Source organism: Fundulus heteroclitus, unplaced genomic scaffold (assembly GCF_011125445.2).
Source record: "Fundulus heteroclitus isolate FHET01 unplaced genomic scaffold, MU-UCD_Fhet_4.1 scaffold_75, whole genome shotgun sequence".
NCBI classification, from domain to species: domain Eukaryota; kingdom Metazoa; phylum Chordata; class Actinopteri; order Cyprinodontiformes; family Fundulidae; genus Fundulus; species Fundulus heteroclitus.
In genome coordinates, this window is record NW_023397197.1 from 210,270 (window position 1) to 223,258 (window position 12,989).

General features: G+C 39.5%; 1 protein-coding gene, 1 long non-coding RNA gene and 1 pseudogene across 2 annotated transcripts in view; 1 reads left to right on the top strand and 2 right to left on the bottom strand.

Moving 5' to 3' along the window:
- The window catches only part of LOC118561913, a 716,353-nt gene that overhangs the window by 119,996 nt on the left and 583,368 nt on the right, over window positions 1–12,989 (bottom strand). The window lies entirely within an intron of this gene.
- The window catches only part of LOC118561874, a 951,216-nt pseudogene that overhangs the window by 82,325 nt on the left and 855,902 nt on the right, over window positions 1–12,989 (top strand).
- Window positions 1,969–12,801, bottom strand: LOC118561908. The gene is made up of 3 exons (XR_004930362.1): window positions 12,725–12,801; window positions 5,315–5,488; window positions 1,969–2,297 (listed from the first exon to the last, which is right to left on the bottom strand). It is a non-coding gene; the product is annotated as an uncharacterized LOC118561908 (long non-coding RNA).

Below are 12,989 nucleotides of genomic sequence, written 5' to 3' on the forward strand. Positions count from 1 at the left end.
GCAAAACAGGTCAGGATCAGGAGTCAGAATAATAAACGCTGAAATAAGTCTCACACTAGGATCGAAATAAACTGGCACTGTTGCCTGGTCTTAGAGCTGGTTAAATACTAGTGAGAGCAGGTGGAACAGATCTGAAGTGATGAGGAACGGGCGGAGCTAGAACAGGTGTGTGACATGAGAGATCAGACCAGGCAACAGTGCCAAAATCATGACAGAAATGTCAGGTGGCTGTAAGTAGATGACGCGGTCTGTTCATGCGCTCTTTGTTATCTGAGAACCGGGCTACTGAAAAACCGAGCCGAGCCCACACATGGAACTGGTCTGCATTTAGCGCGGTCCGGTTGTGTCTGGCTCGGTTCAGTGATCAGTTCCTCTAAAGATAAACGCATGGATTAGCTGTGGTGTAGTGGTTTGACTCATACTCCTGAACAGTAGGTGGCAATAACGCATCAATGACCTGGTCGACTATGGAATAAGGGAGCTGTCAAAAAGATGTTTGTATGATTAAAAACATTATTATTCATATTTTTATAGTAATACATTTATTTGCCAAAATTCAAATGCAAAATTCTGCCGTTACATATGTGTGTAAAACATTTTGTGGGTTAATATTGTTGTTCTGTGAGTGTAAAACTGAAATCTGTGAGTCCAAATTCTTGTGAATATAATGAATTTTTATAATTATTATAAATGTACTTACTGGGCAGCTGATGAAGAATTCGCCAGAATTATCTCCAAGATACAAGGGCAGACATTGAAGGATGGCAGTACGTGTTGTGGTGATGTCATTGGTCTAATAGGGGAAAAAATGACCAAAAAACAAAACAAAAAAAAAATATATATATATAAGCAAAAGACCATATGAAAGCACACTTATTTGGGAGAAAAAATGTCTGTGGATGTATGTGTGCTCCACCGTTAAATTACAAAACAATTACTTGTATTGTAGTAGCAGCTGCAAGTTTGTTGAAGCTTTCACGCACACTACCATACAGTGCTAATGATGAAGGAATTAAAATTAAACTTACTTGTGAATTGATTGGCTGGAGGAGGTGATTAAGTGATTGGTCAACAACTCCTTTTTTGGATTTGAAGAGGTCCATGAGACGAGTGGTATGGTGGTCGAGAGCTTCATAGAAGTCTTTCTTGAGGTTCTTACTGGCGACTCTGTAGAACTCGGCAAACACCTTAAAGAAACAAAAGAAACACATCCAAGGGACCATAAGTATTGACCAGATTTGTTCGCTGATAAATCATTCAAACAATCTAACACAACAGAGATACAAATAATTACTTGTGTCGTGAATCAGTATAGTGCAGTGTCAATGGGCCATGCCTGACTTTCTGTGAACAGTGCAGGCCAGCGTGCTGAGGGCTGTTCTTCCACAATTTCTTTACGTCGCAAAGAAAATGTCTGGTCCATCATTTTCTTCAAATCGGCTGAGTCTGGAATCCTTTTCTTTGCTTCACTTTCAAGCTGTCTTCTAACAGACTCAAGAGTATCTGCATTTTCACCATCAGGAAAATTTGGCAAGAAATTCGTCTCACTTCTTTTTGGCCTTTTTATGTTACTACATGATGGCGCTCCTTCAGGAAAATCCCTAGTCCTCCTGTTGCCATTCACCTGGACATCAGCCATTCCAGATCTCCTCATTTTCGTACGGAAATTCCCCATCTTAAATTTAATGCTATTCTTCCATCCACAATATCCAGTGGGTGATCCAGCTTCTTTCAGACAGGGATGTTTTGCAATCAGTGCAGAGGCCACGTCTCTACAGTGTTCCTCTGTGGGGTATGCTGTGTACTTGTACATTGTCTCTGCGAGTCTTTCTAAGATCACATGTTTCATGTCCCGAGAAACATCCATCCGATTTCCAGCCTTCATATATATTAGGTCTCCCTGTCTCAGTCGGAAATTCACATCCACAGAGAATTCTAGAACATCAAATGCAGACGGCCAAGGCCTCATCAACTGAGATTTTTCTTCACTTGTACAAGGTATCCCTGTATCAGATGTGCTTGGTGAGGACAGTATGCCAGAGACTGAAGAGAGAGATTCAAGACTTATAATTTTCAGCGTGGCTCGATCTGGCAGTTCTGAGACATCTGTCAGATTGCAGAGTGCATTGTTAAAAAGTGGGTCTTCAAACTGTAGTTTGAAATCATATGGTAGAGCCAGTTTAACTTTTAAGTTTTCCAAAAGGGACTCAAGGTTGCCTGGTTTCTGATCAAGGCTGATTTTTCTAATGTCACAATCAGTGACAAAGACTCTGATTGGCCACTTCTGTTCCATAGTCCTACAAAGAAGATAACCATAAAGTGAGTGAGGCTAGCATAATATATAATGTTTCAAAGAAACAAACAAAGCACCTCTGACTCTGTATGCTGACAATGGGAAAACATCATTAAAGTCAGTCAAATGAGAGACAACCAAGCCTGTGCTGCTTTGTGTCAATTCATAAGCACGAAGATGTTCATGATACCATGCAATCATTGGTTTGCACAAGAAAACAATGTCCGTATTGATTAATAGCATTTGCTTAATCTGTCTGAATTCTGGAAGCCCTCCACATGAACCTACAGAAACCACCATATCTGCAGCATAGTTGATTCCATCAATATTTATAGACACAGCTGACAGGACTGTATTTTGGAGACCACATCTTTGGTGCAAAATTTTTTGAATGTTCCCTGGGAGGGAAGAACTCATTATGCTCTTTACTTTGTTTGTTTGGAGGGCTGGTTTGAAAAATGAAGCACAGTCCAAATGGTACGCCATCATCTTTTGATGTTGCCTTGCCAAAGTTAGGGGAACATTTTTGAAGTTCTGAGTTTCATGAATGACTTTTTTGAAGAACTTGTGCTTCCCTTCGAATCTCATTGTCCACATGTCTATGAGAGGTCCAAACACTTTTGTCAAGTGGGGATAATGCTCGAGATAGTGATGCTTTGGACGGAGTCTGCAAGCTGGAAAAGCATTCAGTAGTAACTCCCTGTGCTCTGATATTTTAGACTCTAAATAAAACAAAGATTCATCTGTGAATCTCAGAGATACAACCAATTCAAGCACATCTTTTAAAACCATGATCACCTCCCATGTCTCATCTCCCTCAGGAACAAGATGCCCAATCATTAAGGGGAGCAATCTGATAAGACACCAGTTTTCATGACCATTTCCTCCTATTGTCTTTTTTGAGGCAAATGTCTTTGGAATCGGTTGAGGTTTGTCTGTTTTGTCAGAAAAGGAATATGGGAATTCTTTGATGGCCTTATTTAGTGTCTCAATAGAGATGTATTTCTTTTTTATCAGATCTTAAATGCACAGATGCAATTCAAATGGGACCACTCCCTCCAAAAAATCATGAAGAATATCTGGAGGAAATCCATCCAAGCACACATCCATCTTTGACTCCCCAATGTGCTACTTTAGATGTGTCCTGCTTGACTTCCTGAACCTGTCTGTCATGGGCATCCTTGGTTCTCAGCATGCAACAACCTGAGCTGACACTTTTTGTCTGGATTTCTTCTTGTGTGGCCATACAAAACCTGCACATTCTCGCCACAATAAAGCTCTCTTGAAATCCTGCCAACGCATGGGCAGCCAAGTTATCTGCTGCAACATACAGCACAGTCCCCTTAATGCTTGCTCCCAACTTTTCAAGATAAACTCCATTCTCCTCAAGCATTGCTAGGTCTTCAATAAGTGGGTGTAGGACTTCACGATATCCCTTCTCTCTAACAGTGTTTACCTTGCATAAAATGGCCAACTGTATGGTATGAAGGGATGAGCGGTATTTTGGTTGTAAATTGGCAAGAACCCAATATACTGCACACAGCTTATGCTTCTTCTTAGATGTTCCGAGTGGGTTCGCAACTTCAAAGTCATCAATGTACAACCCCAGGGTAATTCTGAATTCGTCTTCTGATAAAAGGGCATTATTCCTAAAGTGAGAACCATCCCTATAGTTACTGTATCCACTTCCTTTAGAGCTGCTGATGGTAAGAGCCTTATCTAAAACATCATCTTTGCTCAACAGTGCCTGAAGCATTTTAATCAGTGGAATGTAAACTATATTTTGACCATGTTTCTCAGTGACATACTCCACCGGTTCCACGACAGGAAATTCTTTAGCAATGTAACTTGCTCTCCTATTGGAAGTTGAAAGCGAGCCTCCAATAGTTGTGTGTTTCAAAAATACATTTGTGTCAGTTACTGCACAGACTACCTCCTTAACAACAGCATTATCAATGTCAGGATAATGATGTCTGAGTACCTCCTGAACCACAGACAACATCAGGGGTTCTGAAAGTTTAAACACTTGTCCTATTTGCTGGATGATTTCTTGGAGAGCATGCTCAGATATGTTCAATATTGTCTGCATTTTCAGGAAAAGTGAGGCCAAGTTATGCTCAAGCTGAGAGTCTAGGTCATTGACATCAACACCAACATCTGTCCAATCCTCTTCTTCTAAACCAGTGACATCTAAAGCTGGGACAGGGGTGATCTCCTCTGTGCCATAGAGCTGCACAACTATTCCTGGTTTAAACTGAAGACTAGATGTGCAATACTTCTGGTCATGATTCCTATTTTTGTGTGTGTTAAAAGTGGAGTAGACATTTGTCTCAAAGTCACAGTCCAGATAGGGACACTGCACTGTTTGCATCAACTTCAGATGCTTCCGTAAATGAGTTAAATATTCAATTTCACTGCAAGGTTCGTTAAACTCACACACTTGACAATTAAAGGTTTGCATATAATCGTTTTCCCTGGTCAACTGTGAGTGAAATCTGGATAAAAGAACCTTTAGGGCATTCAAGGATTTGAATGTGCAAATGCACTGCTGATAAAGACATGGTATAGGGAAGGTTCTTGTGAAGCCACCATGCTTTAATCTATAATGCTTTAATAGCTGGCCTCTTTTTAGAGTGACAAAAGTACAGAACTTACAAGTCCATTGCATCCCTCTTCTAGTACACACTGGAAAAAATACTGGAAAAAAATAATTTAGACTAAAAGACACAGTGACCACCTATCGGAATGTCTAATGCTGTCAGTTGCTGTAAGTATTTGGAATTACAAACCTGCTCTTAGAGATGTTGCTAATTATTTATTATTATTATTATTATTTGTCATTATATTTTAGATATAATTCCATCTATAAAAAAGGTACTAAATGTATTATGGTAAACAGTTGTCAATATTAAAACACTTGTCACATTTATCATCATTTTCTTACATTTGTATGTAATAATTTTGCAATGGTGCATAAGGAAATAATAAACATGAAGTAAAAATTAATAAAAGGGACAATACCGTCTAGAAAGGATTGTGGTCCAGTCTACTGAGAAAGCTTCTTGTCAAGCAGCAGTGAGGGAGGAGAGGGACTGATAGCTGGTCTGACTGGGTAGTATGGTTCTTGTACCCTGGTGGCCAACACAGTCTTGGTGACCGAGTGGACCTTTTGCCAGAAACACCACCTCAAATAAGCTATATGGAGAGGGGGGAAAAAATGGTTATGATTTTTAACAGTCATGTGTGTTCTCATGTCCTTCATAAGTAAGATTAAGTGATGAAATTATTAACATTATTTCAATGATTCCATACATTAAAACAAGTGACGGTTACTATGCAAAAGTTCTTTAGACAAAATGTTTTACTAAACATGAAAAAAACAAACCTGGATTAACTAAGATGCGTGAAGCGGACACCCCATTCAAGTCAAAAAATTTACCTTTCAATACTTGAAGAATGCTTAAGAAATTTGCAAAGAATTTCGGATTTACTTTCTGCTGACACACACAATGCACTGATAAGCGGTTTAGGCAAGCTGAAAGCGGTATCGACTCGTGTCCAAGCTGGAAATAAGGAATATTCTGCAGCCCGGGCCAGTTCAGTTAATCAACAGATGCACTTTTTCTACTGTGGTAAACCTATCTGCCTCTTCGGAATTATGGTAAAGCCAGCTAGCTCTTGATTTTGACATGCCAAAGGGCACAAGGCATTACAGCACCCTCCTTTAGCTCCTCTGAAAAAAAAAAGCGCACCTCCGGTTTATGTGTCATGATATATGGCAAGCCGTTTCGTAATTCAAGATATCAGTAACTTCATTTTGACTAGTCAGAATGTCAATGTAAGATATCTTTAATGGAAACGTTGAATAATTCAAGATATCTCTAATTCATATAGATATATCTTAAAGGGAATTTTGACTAGTCAAAATTACAATTCAAGATATCTTTAATTTAGTTTTTTCTAGTCATTATTCAATTCAATTTTATTTATATAGCGCCAAATCATGAAACATGTCATCTCAAGGCACTTTACAAAGTCAAGTTCAATCAGATTATACAGATTGGGTCAGATTATACAGATTGGTCAAAAATGTCCTATATAAGGAAACCAGTTGATTGCATCAAAGTCCCGACAAGCAGCATTCACTCCTGGGGAACCGTAGAGCCACAGGGAGAGTTGTCTGCATTGTACATGGCTTTGCTGCAATCCCTCATACTGAGCAAGCAGGAAGCGACAGTGGGAAGAAAAACCTCCGGCAGAACCGGGCTCAGTATGAACGATCATCTGCCTCGACCGACTGGGGTTACAGAAGACAGAGCAGAGACACAACAAGAGAGACAAAAATTATTTGCTTTTAATATATATATATATATATATATATATATATATATATATATATATATATATATATATATATATAAATTAGTTTTCACTAGTCAAAAGTGCATATCTTCTATCCAAAAATACATTTAAGATATCTTGAATTATGGTGGCATTTGAGATAATTACAATTATGATTAGTCAAAACTAAAATCGAGATATCTTGAATTTACTTTATGACTAGTTGTGATTTAATATTAGATATTTGAAATGTGTATTTCGGCTTGCCATATTGACTTGCTCAACAGCCGACCGCGCAGTGAGACCTCTCAAACTGGGAGGTGCAGTACTGTCGTTCGACAAACATGGAAACCTCCACAAACATTCAAATGAAAATTACTCTTAATTAAAAAAAAAACTTATCATTTAATGAACAGTATGTAATAATTTAATTTAATTTAATAATAATTTAAAGTACTTTCAGCAGTTTGAATTCTGATTTTGACCGGACTTTTCCTTTAATATCCCCGAAATGAAGGCAGCACAAACAATCATTTTAACCGCACATACCTGCACAAATGAAGCACTAAATAAAACAGACCATTTTGTTTTTTTTGGGATCAAGCGCGCCATTTAAAAAAACGCGCCATTTAAAAAAAAAAAAAAGCACTCTATTTTATTTTTTGCACCTGCGAAGGACGGTGACGTCATCGGCTGAAGTTAAAACTTATAATATCTCCGAAACGACAGCAGTACAAACTACCTGGATGGGGTGTCAGCTACAAGAAGCTGATAAAGCTACCTTACTGGGTCAGTTATAACGGACACCAAGGCGCGCGGCCGACACAAAGCGCCCCCGCCTCCTAAAACTAAGCTAACACGTTAACTCATATACAACAGAACTATAGCGGCGGAGAAATGTTACCAATTAGCACTACAATGGCTTCAGGCCAAGTCAAAGCACTTTTATTTAGTTAGTCAAGAACCCCGGTCATTGGCGGACTTCCTGTTTGCGGTAAGGCGTATTGCGTCACTTCCTGTTGTTGCTCTGTGAACGACGGAGCTTTGCTCCAGGCTCTCTCGCTTTTTATCTTTAAACCTCTTTGCTGTAACATCTGTTTCCAAACATAAGCACTTTTAAAACATTGTCTGTGGCTGCTCATCACGTTTGGGAACTCCTCGTGTTTCACACGGTTTGTTCTTTGGCGTGGTAATAGGGCGTTAGCCTAACTTTAGCCTAGCGTTAGCCTAGCGCTAGCCAAGCCTTAGCCTCATAATGGCTTCTCCGGCTCTGACTAAGTCTCCTATCTGCTGCTCTCTGTGTCAGATGTTCAGTTATTCCTCTGCCTCCTTTAGTGATGATGGTACATGTAATAAATGTAGTGTTTTTGTAGCTTTGGAGGCGAGGGTGTCAGAATTGGAGACCCGGCTCCGTGCTGTTGAAAAACCAGCTGATAGCCGCTCTTTTGCTAGCGCGGAGCCGCATAGAGTAACTTCACGTAGCGAACCTAAAGCAGTAGCACCCGAGCAGCCTGGTAACCAGGCTGGCTGGGTGACAGTTCGTAGGAAGCATAGCTCTAGATTACAGACCCCAGATCACCACCAACCCATCTGCGTTTCTAATAAATTTTCCCCTCTGAGCGACAATCTCGCCGAGGAGCCGACCTTAATTATTGGCAGCTCCATAATAAGAAATGTGGCACTAAAGAAACCAGGGACCATAGTTAAATGCCTACCAGGGGCCAGAACAGGCGACATAGAATCCTACCTAAAACTACTGGCTAAGGATAAGCGTAAATACCGCAAAATTGTTATTCACGCTGGCGGTAATGACACCCGGTCACGCCGATCAGAGGTCACCAAAGTTGGTGTTGCTTCGGTTTGTGAGTTTGCTAAAACTATGTCGGACTCTGTAATTTTCTCTGGTCCCCTGCCTGATCTGACCAGTGATGACATGTTTAGCCGCATGTCATCATTCAACCGCTGGTTGTCTAGGTGGTGTCCAGAAAACGACGTGGGCTACATTGATAACTGGAGAACTTTCTGGGGAAAACCTGGTCTGATCCGGAGAGACGGCATCCATCCTACTTTGGATGGTGCAGCTCTTCTTTCTAGGAATCTGGCCGGATTTATTAGTTCTCCTAAATGCTGACAACCCAGGGTCCAGACCAGGAAGCAGAGCCGTAGTTTAACACACCTCTCTGCAGCTTCTGTACTGTTACCCACCCATTATCCTATTGAGACGGTGTCTTTCCCACGGCCAAAACTTAACAGATCAAAAACTGATCTAAAAGGAACAAATCATAAAAACCTAATAAAAATCAATATGGTTCACCTTGAACCTAAAAATAAAATAATAAAATGTGGTCTATTAAATATAAGGTCTCTCCCTCCAAAGACTTTGTTAGTTAATGAATTGATTTCTGATAATCAGATTGATTTGTTTTGTCTCACAGAAACCTGGCTACAAGAGGACTATGTTAGTATAAATGAGTCAACCCCCTCCAGTTATTCAAATTTCCACATTCCCAGATCTGTGGGAAGAGGAGGAGGAGTGGCAACTATCTTTCAGTCTGATTCATTAATTAGTCCCAGTCCCAGGCCAACTAATAATTACAGTTCTTTTGAACATTTAACCCTCAGTTTCCCTCATCCAAACTGCAAAGCAATAAAACCTCTTCTGTTTGTTGTTTTGTATCGTCCACCAGGCCCTTACACTCAGTTTTTGGATGAGTTGTCAGATTTCTTATCTGATTTGGTGTTAAATACTGATAAGGTTATTATAGTGGGTGATTTTAACATCCATGTTGACACTGAATGTGATAACCTTAGTGTAGCCTTTAAAACTGTCCTAGATTCAATTGGTTTTGTTCAAAATGTGCATAAACCGACGCACTCTCGGCTCCATACTTTAGACCTTGTTCTGACATATGGCATTGATTGTGAAGAATTAACAGTATTCTCTCACAACCCTGTCCTGTCTGATCATTTTTTAATAACATTTGAGTTTAATCTAACTGAATTCTCCACCCCCAAAAGAGGGTTCCATTATAGTAGATTTTTATCGGATAATGCTGTATCAAAACTTAAAGAGTCTGTCCCCTTCTTAATATCCTCAGTATTGCAGAAATGCCCTGTAGATGGCAGCATTGCTGTTTCTTCCCATTCACAAATCGATACCTTTGCTAACAATGTGACTTCCTCATTGCGTTCTGCATTAGACAATGTAGCTCCCTTGAAAAAGAAGGTGATTATTCACAGGAAGCTGGCTCCTTGGTTTAATTCAGAGCTGCGTTCCTTGAAGCACAATGTTAGGAAATTGGAGAGAAAATGGCGCTCTACACACCAAGAGGAATCCTACTTAATCTGGAGGGACAGACTATTGTTGTATAACAAGACCCTCCGCAGAGTTAGAGTAGCATATTTTTCATCATTAATTGAAGAGAATAAAAATAATCCTAGATTTCTCTTTAGTACAGTTGCCAAACTTACCCAGAGCCACAGCTCTGTTGATCCATCCATTCCCTTAGCTCTTAGTAGTAATGATTTTATGGGATTCTTCATAAATAAAATTGATGCCATTAAAAATAAAATAATTGGCATCCTCCCAAACATGATTACCTCGTCCTCAGTAAGTGAGGCAGCATTGGAGGAATCTTTAGAATCTGCGCAGTGTTTGAACTGTTTAGAAGCAGTAGAGCTTTCTGAGCTATCTAAAATTTTAGCTTCATCTAAACCTTCTACCTGTATGTTAGACCCAATCCCAACCAAGTTGTTTAAGGACATATTCCCTTTGATCAGTGGCACTATTTTAGACATGATTAATCTATCCTTAGTAAATGGATATGTACCACAGGTTTTGAAAGTAGCTGTTATTAAACCTTTACTTAAGAAACCTTCTCTTGATCAAGATGAGTTAGTAAATTACAGACCTATATCTAATCTTCTTTTCTTATCTAAAATTCTTGAGAAAGTAGTTGCTAATCAACTTTGTGAACATTTACAAAGTAATGACCTACTTGAGGAGTTTCAGTCAGGCTTCAGAGCTCATCATAGCACTGAAACAGCTCTGGTGAAGGTCACTAATGATATTCTCATGGCCTCAGATAATGGACTTGTGTCTATACTTGTCCTGTTAGATCTCAGTGCTGCGTTTGATACAGTTGATCACAATATTCTCCTACAAAGACTTGAACATACTGTAGGGATTAAGGGGAAAGCATTAGGCTGGTTTAAATCTTATCTGTCAGACAGATTCCAATTTGTTCATGTTAATAATAAATCTTCCTCAAACTCTAGGGTCACCTGTGGAGTACCACAGGGTTCAGTCCTTGGACCAATTCTCTTTACTATATATATGCTTCCGATAGGCAAAATTATCAGACAGCATAGGATTAATTTCCACTGTTATGCTGATGATACTCAGCTATATTTATCCATAAATCCTGATGAATCCAATCAATTACTTCGACTGCAGTCATGTCTTGATGACATCAAAAGCTGGATGACTTTAAATTTCCTGCATCTAAATTCTGACAAGACCGAAGTTTTAATCTTTGGGCCAGAGTCCTCAAAAAATAAACTTCTTAACCAATCATTTAATCTGGGTGGCATTAACCTGGCCTCTGGTAATAAAGTAAAAAATCTTGGTGTTATTTTTGACCAAGACATGTCATTTAAATCCCATATTAAACAGGTTTCCAGAGTTTCCTTTTTTCACCTCCGGAATATTGCCAAAATTAGAAACATTCTGTCCAGGAGTGATGCTGAAAAACTGGTCCATGCATTTGTTACTTCAAGGCTGGACTATTGTAATTCTTTACTATCAGGAAGTCCACAAAATGCAGTTCAAAGCCTTCAGCTGATCCAAAATGCTGCAGCAAGAGTTCTGATGAAAATCAACAAGAGGGATCATATTTCTCCAATTTTAGCTTCCCTTCATTGGCTTCCTGTTAAATCAAGAATAGAATTTAAAATTCTTCTTCTAACGTATAAAGCCCTTAATAATCAAGCTCCATCATATATCAGAGCTCTGATTACCCCGTATGTTCCTAACAGAGCACTTCGCTCTCAGACTGCAGGTCTGCTGGTGGTTCCTAGAGTCTCTAAAAGTAGAATGGGAGGCAGATCCTTTAGCTATCAGGCTCCTCTCCTGTGGAACCAACTCCCAGTTTTGGTCCGTGAGGCAGACACCCTGTCTACTTTTAAGACTAGGCTTAAAACTTTTCTTTTTGACAAAAATTATAACTAGTGACTCATGTTACTCTCAGCTACCTTTATAGTTTTACTGCTATAGGCTTAGGTTACTGGAGTATATCAGGATCTAATTTTCTCACTATATTGAGTTCTACTGTTCTTCAATTATGCATTATGTGTTGTCATTTCTGCTTTAACTTTCTGTTCTCTCTCTTTTCTCTTCATAGTAGGTACACCTGGTCTGGCGTTCTGTTAACTGTGACATCATCCAGAGAAGACGGCTCACCCGCTACTACCATCTAATGTAGAACAGATTACTAGATCAATGTGTGCTTCTGTGCTTTTTTGTTTCTCTTGTTGTGTCTCTGTTCTGTCTTCTGTAACCCCAGTCGGTCGAGGCAGATGACCGTTCATACTGAGCCCGGTTCTGCCGGAGGTTTTTTTTCCCGTTAATGGGTGGTTTTTCTTCCCACTGTCGCTTCATGCTTGCTCAGTATGAGGGATTGCAGCAAAGCCATGTACAATGCAGATGACTCTTCCTGTGGCTCTACGGTTCCCCAGGAGTGAATGCTGCTTGTCGGGACTTTGATGCAATCAACTGGTTTCCTTATATAGGAAATTTTTGACCAATCTGTATAATCTGACCCAATCTGTATAATATGATTGAACTTGACTTTGTAAAGTGCCTTGAGATGACATGTTTCATGATTTGGCGCTATATAAATAAAATTGAATTGAATTGAATTGAATTGAATTTTATTTAAATCACTTATGTTTAGCTGCTTCTAACGTATCCTCTGTGAACCCGCGGTCAGACATACAATGGCTAACATGCTAACAAAAAGTCGAAGAGTGTACGTTCTTTCAAACAGTAAATTATATTGATAAGATTAAAAACAAAAGCTTTGCACTTACCGAAACCAACGGTCGAGCCAACGTTCCGTGAGAGCAGCGGGACCATACAGGACCTATACTTGACTGTACTTCGAGTGATAAATGAGTTCAAACCGAAGAAAAAAAATGCGCGCAGACCGTAAATGGACATGCGCACTAGGGTGCGCAGCATTGTTGGTTAAGTCTCATACAACAAATCGTGCTACTTACTCAGAAAAATCAAGTTCATATAACTTAATGGAAAAAAGTATGCAGGTGAAAAGTTCAGAAAACTTGGTATAAGAAA